The 12,041-nt window shown below is 44.8% G+C and overlaps 1 long non-coding RNA gene and 1 pseudogene across 1 annotated transcript; one reads left to right on the top strand and one right to left on the bottom strand.

The window, feature by feature from the left end:
* Positions 1–280: 280 nt before the first annotated feature.
* On the top strand, positions 281–2,827 carry LOC131279311 (uncharacterized). The gene is made up of 3 exons (XR_009186698.1): positions 281–428; positions 1,054–1,164; positions 2,544–2,827. It is a non-coding gene; the product is annotated as an uncharacterized lncRNA (long non-coding RNA).
* Positions 2,828–10,768: 7,941 nt separating this feature from the next.
* Positions 10,769–11,809, bottom strand: LOC131279269 (nucleophosmin pseudogene; annotated as a pseudogene).
* Positions 11,810–12,041: the final 232 nt, after the last annotated feature.

Raw genomic sequence — 12,041 nt, 5'->3', positions numbered from 1 at the left:
AGGGGGCAAAGTACATATACCCTCGGGTGGGGGAGGAGCGGGGAGTGAGGTAGTAGAGGCTAAGGATTGGTTGTTGCTGTCGCTGGGGTGGGAGGCAGACCTTAGTTTCACGCCTTGCGCCTGCACACTATCTTATCAGCCTGGGCAGTGGCGGGAAGATAGAGAACAAAGAACTGAGGGGGAAGAAGAATGAGGAAGTAACAGGGCAGATTTGAGTTCTGCCATGATTTGGGACCCGCCATGTTGTGGTGAACTAATTATAGCTTACTCAAATAGGAAAGTTGGCTCCGCTCCGGCGGCCGTGCTACTGGCTCTGCTAAATTCGGTGTGTGCTCATTTTTACTGCCCCCAACAGTGGTGAGGGAACCTGGTCCTGAATAGATGGCAGATCCCGCCATCCACCCCGACCTGTGCACATGCTGACCAAGGTGAGGCACATCTGCCTGGGGCTGCACTTCTCTGGCCACCTGGAGCTCAGGGGTGGTAAATTGTGACTTGAATGACACTTCATGTGAGACCTGCCTGTGCCCAGGCATCGCGGCCAGGCAGGTGAGGTCTGTCACCTGCTTGGTCTAGACTTCTACTCCTGGATTCACTCATATTGTCCTTGAGGAGCTTTTCCAGGGTGCAGATCCCAGGGGCAGTGAGCAGCCTAGGTGTGCTGGGAGGAGGGGCAGCGAGGTGAGCAGGCTGTCCACACCCACCTCCAACGCTCTCCTTTACGGGGCCCTGTGTCCTTGGGGCCCTGGATGGCCATAGGAGCTGTGCAGGCCAAGGAAGAGGGAGAGGGCCCATCCTCAGGGAAGGAGCTGTGAGATGGGGGGAATTCTTATTGGAGATGGGGGCTCAAAGGACTTGAGGAGAACCCCTCATTCCATGGCAGTCTCCCAGGGGAGCATGAGAAGTCAGTGCATCCCCCCTTTGCCCAGCCCCGCCTGGAGGCTCAGAGCCCTGTGCTCAGTGCTGACTGCCCCAAAGGCCTTTTGGTGGCTGCTCTTGAGGGAGCCAGCTCCAGGGCCAAGTCCTGATGGTCTGTCCTCTGACACTCCCCAGCTGACCTGTCAAGATAGGGCTCCAGCTGTGATCTGCCAGGCCATGGAGAAGCAAAACCTGAAGGACACCCAGAGGACTACAAGCTGGTGCAGCTGATTTCACAGGATCAAAGTACGTCAGGGGGATCATTGGAGAGGGCAGCTGGGGGGTGGGGGACAACCCCACACTATATCCCAGCCCCCAGGACCGAGGCCTTCTGCCACAGTTAACCTGCCAGAAGGGTGGTGGCCAGCATCCTGCACACACCTCCACCTGTCCTAGGAAGCCCTTAGTGCCCGCAGTGAACTCCCCTTTCAGACACCATCTCCCAGTCTTGTACCCTCCCTGGACATGACCCAGGCAGTGAGGAACCTATGAGAGAACTGTCATTTCAGGAGCCAAGAATAAGATCCTCTCCACTTGGTCATTGGCCATGAGGCCAAGCACACAGGCTCCCCTTGCAGGACGTCCTCCGGCCAGGATATGATGTGTTGTGCATCTGTTAGTCATTACTGCTGTGGGCACAGATATTAAAATCCATGCATGGCTGACACTAAAAACAAAGCAAAACCACCTTAATCCCCTTTGGAGCCTCTGCAGAGCCAAGTCAGTGTTCCCAGGACACACAGAGCCAGGCAGGCTGGGGTCTGGGCCCATGGGGAGGTCACTGAGGACCTCTCTGCCTGGGTTTCAGTCCCAATGGGAGAGGACAGCAGGCAGTGTGGGAACAAAGTATGCTCTGTGCCTAAAGAGTAACTTCATTTATCTTTGGTGAGTTGATCATTCTTTCTCAAGCATTGACCTTGGGTAACATTCCTTACTCCCTGCAAGTTGTTTCTAAAATTTTCTCTTTCCTTCCATCACCATCATGGTGAGATGGCCAGGGTGGGTAGGACCATGTCCTTCAGAAAAGGAAGATTGAGGTTAGAGGGGTAAGGAGGTAGGAAAAGAGGCCCACATTCAAGCAGGAGCAGGAATTCCAGTCCAGTATGGCCTCACAGCAGGCTTTAGGTCAGAGGAAGCAGGTGAAAATAGGATCAGGGAGGAAGTCCTTTCTTGCTGTGAGGTGACCAGGTGGGGAGGCCTCACTGACTCCCTGCTCAAGAGGCCTGGACTTGGCCACCATTTCCTGGGCTCCACTAACCTTGGACCACGGAGCGTGGGACTCGGGGGCTGTGTCTGCCTTCTGTAAGGCTTCCTCCAACTCCAAGGTCACCTTCAGTGAAGGCCTTGGGGCATGGGGCACCCAGAATGGGGGGTCCTCTGACAGCCCTAGGTCGAGGTTACCAGGGATAGAGCCTGGATACTTTTGAAAAACATAGCTTGTGATAAAAACTCCTTGAGTATTGCCTTTGGGCAGGTGTCAATCAGAGGGGTCCTTGGTGGTCCTGGATCTGGACAGGGTGACTCATGAATCTGGCTTGGACTGGCCCTCATGGGGACCAGAAGGGGTGGGGTGGTCTGTGGCTCCTAGTAGCACAGCTGACCACCCCTCTGCCCATCTCCACCAGAGCTGCGGATCCCTGATGATGCCAACGTCTTTTATGCAATGGGCTCATCAGGAAACTATCATTTCCTCCTGACCAAGCAGAACTTTCCCATGGGGACAAACACCAATAAAGGAGGCTGCTTAACCGTACTTCAAAGGATGGAGAAGAGACTCAAGTTACCAAAGAGCAAGTACTAACAGGCTACCAACATCAGGGTCAACCTTGGTCAGGAAGGTTAGTCATCCCAAACCTGAATATGTCAAGCGAGGTGAGACCTGGTTCATGGGAGGGTATATTTGAAGGAATGAGAGGATAATTGAAGTTTTATGTGTATAAATCCAAAAATTACCTATCTTATGGATATAATATTTATTTTTTGAAATAGCAAATTCTATAATTGAATACCATTATTAAATCCTTTTTTCTAATGCAGCCAGGGAGTTGAGTTTTGGTTTTTCTTGTACTGTGGTGGTCTGAATGCACTATCTGCTCTCACGTGGTCCTTCAAGTGAGAAATCCTGCAGGGAGGCAGTGCCTTGTACACAGGAGAAGTGAGCAGGGCCAGGGAACCTTTCCTGTTTTACTGAAGCAAACACATAAGCCACCTTCCCAGAGTGATTTAGTCAGTGTTTGCTAAGGAAAAAGAACTGACAGGAAACATGTATAAGTATTATGAAATTTTTATAAGATTGTCTCACATAACTATGGAGTTGCACAAGTCCAAATTCCACAGGGCAGGCTGCAAAACAGGAACTCCCGTGATGGCCAGGATGAATTCCCCTGGGGGCACTGGCGGGCTGAACTAGTGATTATAATTCCCTCTTTTGACTGCGGAAATCATCACTTCTCCAAGTAATGCTTTCATCTGATTGGGTAAGACATCTCTCATGACTCAAGAAAATCTCCTTGCTCAACTGTAAATGGAAACAGCCATAAATGCAATCAATTTATTAATGATTTAAGTGCACAAATTGTCCTCACAGTAACAAGCCAGTGTGTGTGTGACCAAACTCACAAGCACCATTCCCAGGCCCATTTGACACCTGAGTGTGAGCACTGCACAGGGCAAATGTGCACTTCAGCAGTGGCAGCATGGCCAGGAACTGAGGCTGACCAGCTGACCTCTGGCATTAGAGCCACAGGACCTTCCTTAAGGCACAGCAGCCATCTCAGGAATGTGGGTGTCATTCCAAATTACATTGGAAAGGGCCATTTCCTGACCCAGTACATTGGCTGCCTGTATACAGAAGTATATAGAAAAGTAACGCTGTTTTCAAACAACATCTGGTTTTGGGGAAATGTTTAAAAATGGTTCTGAAGTGTTGGTGATGGTAAGGAAGCAGGTGGGAGATTCTTGGCAGCAGAATATGTAAGTGTGAGCTTCCAGGTGGCAGCGAGTGTAGACCCCATGGGAAAGAGTATGGAGACTGGCAGGTTGGGGCAGGGGCTGGTGGGGGATGGGGGGTGGAAAGTAGGGTACAGGAGAATGGCAGCCTGCAGGATTCCTACCAGGTCCTGTGGACTGGAGGCCCTGGAGAAAGAGGAAGATTTAAGGAAACCAGAGTTTCCATCACCCTTTTGGAACATTCTTCCAAGGTAATAGGTAGTGGGAGGAAGATACACAGGAAAAGACAAGGCTTAAGTTAAGGAGACCTGAATTCCTTTCTCTGAGTTCATTGTAGAGTAAGGATAAGGAAAGAGGGGGTGTGTTTCCCATGTGGATTGAAATGGTGTTTTCTTCTCTGCTCACATTTTTTTTCTTCTTATATTAACTGCTGTCATTGAAAAAAAGGATCTTTTGTCAGGTTGAAAAAACAATCATTTTTTACCTAAGAGAACATTTGTGCCCAAGGTCAAGTCTCCATCAGTGTCAGAGAAACAATTAGAGTCAAGAAAATCTTCAATAAATTTCAGAGTCCTTGACAGAAGGCCAGAGTCCCAAGATTCTGTGTTAGTTGTGTTATTGGATTTTGTCTAGGTTCTTGGCTATGCTGCAGAAATGAATTTCAAGAGCATGTCGGGTGAGTTATGTCAGTCATTTATTCAGGGAGGGAAGGATGAGAAATGGGAGAAAATAATAGATCATGGGTCCCAGGTAGAGAGGAGGGGGTTGAAAAGTGATAAAGAGGGCTGATTTACAGACTACAATTCTCCATTATAGATTATAAGTACTAGGTTTACTTGCATGGCCATCATGGCAGAGGAAAAAGGGCAAGAGTAGGGCACAGAGGCAGGAACAGGGCAACGAAGGCAAGCATGAGCTCAGGCTTTGTGCTTGCTTTTTGAGCCATTAATTATTCCACCCCTTGGCTAATGGCAGGGGAGGAGTTCCAGCTGTTTGCTGTTTGATTGATTACTCCCCATCAGTCCCCCATGAGGGTCCAATGATCACCTTGGGGAATATCCAGGGCTTCTCTTGACTTCCAGATGAAGTCTTGTTCTGGATGGCAGAATCTTGGGGAGGGTCTGCCAGCAGCCATATTGGGGGTTATTGATGTCCCCATGGACTTCTTGCCAGGTTCCAGATCCATCTATTGATTCCCTATCTTACTAGCCAGCTACAGTTGGATAGCAACCTGTAAGACATTTTTCAGTGGAATCATAATGCATTATCTATGACTATTTGATGACTATATGCACCAATTGGAAAAATTACATTGTTATGAGAACCAACTATTTTATTATGCATTTGTGTCCCCTGACTGGTGAAAAATAACTGCACATCTACAAGGAAGCATGTAGTTATGCAAGGGTAAATGGCTCGTATTAGCAAAAGAGAAGATAACTATGTACATGCCAATAAGGAACATTTTAATAAAGGACAGGCATACATTATATGGAATATTATGTGATAATGAAAAATAATGGGAAAATATAATAATGAGATGTATGTACATTTACCTACCTGAAGATATCTGTAAAACCTTACAAGTTAATAAAATGTGTGGAAGAACAATACCTATGATATATAATATAATGCACATATCTGTGTGTATGTATATACACATATGTGTATGTGTGTGTGCCATGGTGTGTATGAGAGGGGATAGATTTGGCAGGTGGGAAGAGATGGGCAAGGGCAGAGGGTCTGGGCCAAACTGAGCACATGAATGGCAGTGCTGGAGGAAAACAGCAGGAGGTGTGCAGGGAAGGGAGAGTGCAGTTCTGAGCACAGGTCAGAAGTGCAGGAACCAAAATGGTGCAGGGGCAGACAAGAGACCCACAATGCAGGCCCAAGGAGGCAGGGCCTTGGAGGGAATACCCCAGGGACAAGGTCAAGGAGTGAAGGAGGACAAGAAGGAGAGGTTGTGAATGACTTTATCACAATCTCTGCCTGGTCCCACACTGGACTATATTTTCTATAGTTTGGTTTGTTCAAAATCGCAAAAGGTATTTTCTCAGATATAGAACCACCCCCCACAATTCATACAACTCTCCAATGTCCCAAATGAGCTGTCATAATAGTTCCCTGGTACTAAGCACCGTAGATAAAAATATCACATGCATTGAAAATAAAAACAGGTAGGCATATTAAAGAGTTATGCACACAAATTAAACAGATGGACCAGTGACTGACCTCTTGATCAAATCCCATTATTTTATTGATTTATTTATTTTTAAAGATTAGATTACATAAATGTTATATAGAAAATACAAGGCATTCCCATTTGCCACTAGAGAAATTCTGTTAATCTTTAACTCCCCATTCCCTATCCCCAACCTGGCCCCTGCTAATATATACTCCAGTTTAGAATTATTACAGAATTAGTTCATATTCATGGGCTCATATGGTATTTGTCCTTTTGTGTCTGGCTTATTTCACTCAACATGATATCTTTAAGGTTCATCCATTTTGTTGCATGAATGAGAACTCCATTCATTTTACTGGCTGAGTAATATTCCATTATATGTACAAATCACATTTTATTTACCCTTTCATCAGTGGATGGACATGTGGGTTGCTTCCATCTTTTAGCAATTGTAAATCATGGTGCTATGAAGATTGGTGTCCAAATAACTATTTGAGTTCCTGCTTTCAATTCTTTATGGAATATACCTAGAAGTGGGATTGCCAGGTGTTTTGTTTTTGTTTTTTAATATTTATTTTCTCTCCTCTCCTCCCAGTTGTCTGTTTTCTGTGTCCATTTGCTGCATGTTCTTGTTTTTGTCCACTTCTGTTGTTGTCAGCAGCACAGGAATCTGTGTTTCTTTTTGTTGCATCATTTTGTGTGTCAGCTCTCCATGTGTGTGGCGCCATTCTTGGGCAGGCTGCACTTTCTTTCACACTGGGCAGCTCTCCTTACAGGGTGCACTCCTTGTGCATGGGGCTCCCCTATGCGGGGGACACCTGTGAGTGGAAGGACACTCCTTGTGTGCATCAACACTGCACATGAGCCAGCTCCACATGGGTCATGGAAGCCCGGGGTTTGAACTGTGGACCTCCCATGTGGTAGACGGACACCCTATCCACTGGGCCAAGTCTGCTTCCTGCCAGGTGTTTTAGTTTGCCAAAGCTGCCAATGCAAAAGTACCAGAAACAGGTTGGCTTTGTTAGTGGGGATTTATTAGGGTAAAAGCTTACAGTTCTGCAGCTGTGAAAATGTTCAAGTCAATGCAGGTCCTGGAATCATGCCACCTGCACAATGGCTGCTCTGCCAGTCTCTGTCTGCCTTCTTCTCCAGGCCCAGCTTATCTTCAGCTTTGAGCTGATCCATCAGCCTCAACTCTTGGGTGTTCCATTTTCCAGCTTCTCTACTGATTCCAGCCTCTGGAGCCTCTCTCTGCTGCTCTGGGCTTCTCTGTCTTTCTGCAGCTGTAGGCAATTCTGGAGTCCTTTCTCTCACATGGCAGGGGCAAAATCCTGTCTTTCTCTGTGTTTTTCTGTTTCTGTTTGCAGTTCTCAGTTTATATAAGACCCAGCAAGAGGGCAGAGACCTTACTTGAGTAATGCCTCACTGGTAGAGTCCAAAGACCCCAAAGAATGTTCAATCAAGGTCCCTTAACTAAATCTAATAGGAAAGGCCCCATTCTATGCACAAGAGTGGGTTAGCTTCAGAGCATCATTTCCTAGGGTCCACAAAAGACTCAAACCAGGACTTCAGGTAATCCAGTAATTCTATACTTTACTTTCTGGGAAACCACCAAACTGTTTTCAACAGCAGCTGTACCTTTATATAGTTCCACCAACAATGAATGAATGCTCCTATTTCCCCACATTCTAACATCTGCTGTTTTCTTTTTTCCCCAATTGTGGCTGTTCTAGTGGTTTTGAATTGGTATCTCACTGAGTTTTGCTTTGCATCACACAAATAGGTAAATGATGGTAGCCATCTGCTCATGTGTTTATTGGCTATTTGGATACCGTCTTTGGAGAACTATTTACATTTTGCCCTGTTTTTTATTGGATTGTTTGTCTTTTTGTTGCTGAGTTGTAGGTTTTTGTTTTATTTTTTTCTCTCCCCATTCCCCCCCCCCCCCATTGTCTGCTTTCTGTGTCCATTCACTGTGTGTTCTTCTGTGACTGCTTCTATCCTTATCAGTGGCACCGGGAATCTGTGTTTCTTTTTGTTGTGCAATCTTGTGTCAGCTCTCCATGTGTGCAGTGCCATTCTTGGGCAGGCTGCACTTTCTTTTGCTCCTCCTTATGGGGCACAATCCTTGCATGCGGGGCTCCCCTATATGGGGGACACCCCTGTGTGGCAGGGCACTCCTTGTGCACAAGCAATGTGCATGGACCAACTCCACATGGGTCAAGGAGGCCCGGGGTTTGAACCTTGGACCTCCCATGTGGTAGGTGGATGCCCTATCCATTGGGCCAAGTCTGCTTCCCAGGTTTTTGTTTTAAATTCCAGATATTAAACCCTGTTTTAGTTTCCTTGGCTGCTCAAGCAAATACCATTCAATGGATTGGCTTAAGCAATGGGAATTTGTTAGCTTCCATATTGAGGCTACAAAATAATCCAAATCAAGGTGTCATCAAGGTGATCCTTCCTTTTTAACGATGGGAATTCCATGGCTTGCTGCGATGACTCTTGGTCCTGGGCTTCTCTGTCACATGGCAATGAGCATGGACACCTCACCTGGACTCTCCAGTTCCTTCCAGGTTCCAGAGACCTTCAACTTCTTGGTTCCTGTGGCTTTCTATCTACTGAATCTCACTCTGAGTATAAAGGACTCCAGTAATAGGATAAGGCCCATCCTGATTACTTTGGGCCACATCTTACCTGTAGTAACTGCATCAAAATATCCTGCTAATTGGTTCACACTCACAGAAATGGATTCAGTTTAAGAACATGCGTGATTGGGATACACAGCTGAAAACCACCACACTTCACCCTTTGGACCAAAAGACATGTTTTCTCTCCACCATATGCAAAATACATTCATTCCACCATAACATACCAAAGACTTTAAGTCGTTTCAGAATCAATGGAAAGTACAGTTACATGAAAACCGGGTATAAGTATGGTCTGTCCTGGAGCAAAATTCCCCTTGGTCTGTTAACCTGTGAAATCTAGAAAACAAGTTTTCTTCCAATATTCAATGGAAAGATGAGCATAGGATAGATATAACCATTTTAACAGGGAGAAATTGGAAGGAAACAGACATCACTGCTCCTAAACAATCTGCAATCCAGCAGGGCAACCTCCATTAGATTTCACAGTCTGAGAGTTTTCTGTGTATCCATGTTCTTTTCTCCAGGCCTGGTGGAGTCTCACCCCATTTAAGTGCTTGTATGATGGCCACAGTATCCCCCAAAACTAGGGTGAAATCTCCACCCTTTATGAACATCAGATATTGGCGAGGCTCTCTACAAATCCTGTGTCACAGTCCCCACAATCTCTGAGCATTGGGGTGGCAGCACTCTACCCAATCAATGGGGCAGAAGTCATGCCACCTCTGAGTGCATGGGAGGGTCAACTGCCCTCTCCAAGTGATGGGGTTTATGCACCCTTTTTGAACACATGTGTAGGTCCCCTCTCTTGTCCAGAGGATATATCTTTGGTCCAGACTTGGCTCCCATGTTTCTACCCATTCTTCCTTCAATTTGTTCATTCTTTGTGCTTTTCTGTTCTTGCTGGCAGTATTTCACTGAAAGAAATTTCACAAAAATTACTTGTCAGCTTTGCATATAGTTCAATGGATCCAAAACATCAGACAACAGAACTTTCCACAGATTTTTCATGCATAACTACATTTCCAATCTTGACTTCCATTGAAATGGCTGACTGGTTCTATGTTCAGTGAAACCATCACATGGAGCCATCTTCTCTGAGAACGTGTTTTCTGAACGCTCAAGAAGACCTCTCATAAACTACTTTTGGCCCTAATCATGGAGTATACAATGTGGATAGGCTCAGAAATTTCCAAAACATCAATTTCTGGTTTCTTTGTTCTTATGAATCAATTTCAGCTTATTGCTTTCCTCTCACATTTTACTATAAGCTACAATGAAAATCCAGGCTGTACTTTCCATACTTAGCTTGACAATGTCTTCAGCTAAATAGTCAAGCTCACTGCTTCCAAGTTCTGCCTTCTGACTGACATCAGAACTCAATTTATCCAAGTTCTCTCCATTTTAAAACAAGGAATACCTTTCCTTCAGATTCCAATAACGCATTCATCATTTCCTTCTAAGGCTCTTTGGAAGTGCCTTTAGCATTCTGATTTTTACCAACAGTCATTTGAAAGCAGTCTAGCCTTTTTCTATCAAGCACCTTATAATTCTTCCAGCATCTAGTTATTACCCAGTTCCAAAGCTGTTTCTACATTTTGGTATTTGCTTCAGCAGGACTCCACTTTCCTGGTACCAAAATCTGTTTTGGATTTCTTCATTGCTCAAGCAAATACCATGCATTGGGTTGGCTTCAACAATTGGACGTTGTTGGCTCTTAGCATTGAGGCTAGGGAAAGTCCCAATCAAGGTGTCATCAAAGCACCCCCTCTGCTCTGTGGAGAGATCCAACAATTTACATCTTGCTGATTTGTGAAACAATGCCCTGTATATTTCTTTTATTTTTAAACATTGCTAAAATACTGAGTTTATATCATACATATATTTTGTGTCCCCACCATTTCCATTTGACTGACCACTACTACTACCATGTCCTATTATAACCCTCCATACATACTTAAAACCAAGAAAAGGGTGCAGTTCCATATTTAAAAACTAAGTAGGCATTTTGGATAACACATTCTTGGAAAGTAATCTGGACAACATTTATCAGACACATTAGGGAAAGTGCTCACTCTGCATCATAGAAAGGACAGCCAGATATCAACTGTTTCAGAAATGAAATAAGAGAAAATTTTAACCAACTGTTTAAGCTATTTTCTGAAAGAGACTTCCTCCACTGCCAGTGATCTTGAATAGCTTCCTGGTCAGTCATCCAGAAGCAGTTCTTCATGTAATTGATGAATTTGACTTCCACTTTGGTAAGAGAAACACTTTTCCTATCCTTGCTTGTATTTTTGCTTTAATATCTTCTACAGAACTAGATCCGTTCAGTGATTTAGAAACTTTTTCCTGTTTTTGAAGGATTCTTGACCTTTTTTAAAAATTTTTTAAATTTTTTATTATTTATTTATCTTCCCTTCCCTGCCACCCCCCCCCACTCAGTTGTCTGCTCTCTGTGTCCATTTGCTGTGTCCTTTTGATTTTGATATTGATTGTTTTGATTCTTGTCCATTGTGGTTTGACTTTTGTGCATTTTTGGCTGGGGTTTCTTTTCACTGAAGATGTCCTTCTATTTCCTCCTCATCAAAATCATCATCATCATGTTAATCATCATCTTCATCTTCATCATCATTGTCATCATCTTTATCAGCAAGTTTTACCTATTTTTGTGGAACCTTGCTACCACTTCCAGAGGCAGATTGCTTTCAAGGTATGCTTAAGAGTTTTACATCCTCCTCTTCATCTTCTTTCTCTGCATCTTCCTCCACAGCTACTAAGTGCTGTTCACTAATATGCACTGGCCTAGAACCACGCTTCAAACAAAAGACAACAGGTTTTATTTTCATGCCTCCAAGGGAAACCATCGGTTGTACAGAATTGTTACTTTAATTGGACTGCCTTCATAATTCATTGTCTCTGCTTCAACAACATGCAATTCATCCTTTGTACCAGCCCCTAAACTGACCTCTCTTAAAGACAACTGGTGCTCATTTTCATCATTATCCACCCTAAAGTGATAATCTTGGTCAGCCTTTAGTTTCCAAACAAAAAAAAAAAAATAGTTTTGGGGCCTCAGGGAGCTCATGTCCATGTCCATCAAATCTTCCATGGGGTGCTAGCATGCACTTAGGTGGGAGAGAAGTCAGATGGAGATAGCCAACTGCTGTTCCAGAGTTGGGAGGTCCATCCTACAGGATGGAATCACACTAGGGATATAAATGTTGTTAGGTCTAGTTGATCCTCTGTCTGGTTGTTCTATCTGTTGATGTGAGTGGGTACCATTATTGTAGATACATCCATTTCTCCCTTCAGTTTTGCAAGGGTTTGCCTCAGGTGTCTTG

The sequence above is a fragment of the Dasypus novemcinctus genome, chromosome 7 (genome assembly GCF_030445035.2).
Source record: "Dasypus novemcinctus isolate mDasNov1 chromosome 7, mDasNov1.1.hap2, whole genome shotgun sequence".
Classification (NCBI taxonomy): domain Eukaryota; kingdom Metazoa; phylum Chordata; class Mammalia; order Cingulata; family Dasypodidae; genus Dasypus; species Dasypus novemcinctus.
The sequence above is the reverse complement of the archived record's forward strand: the minus strand, read 5'-3'. Positions and strand labels throughout refer to the sequence as shown.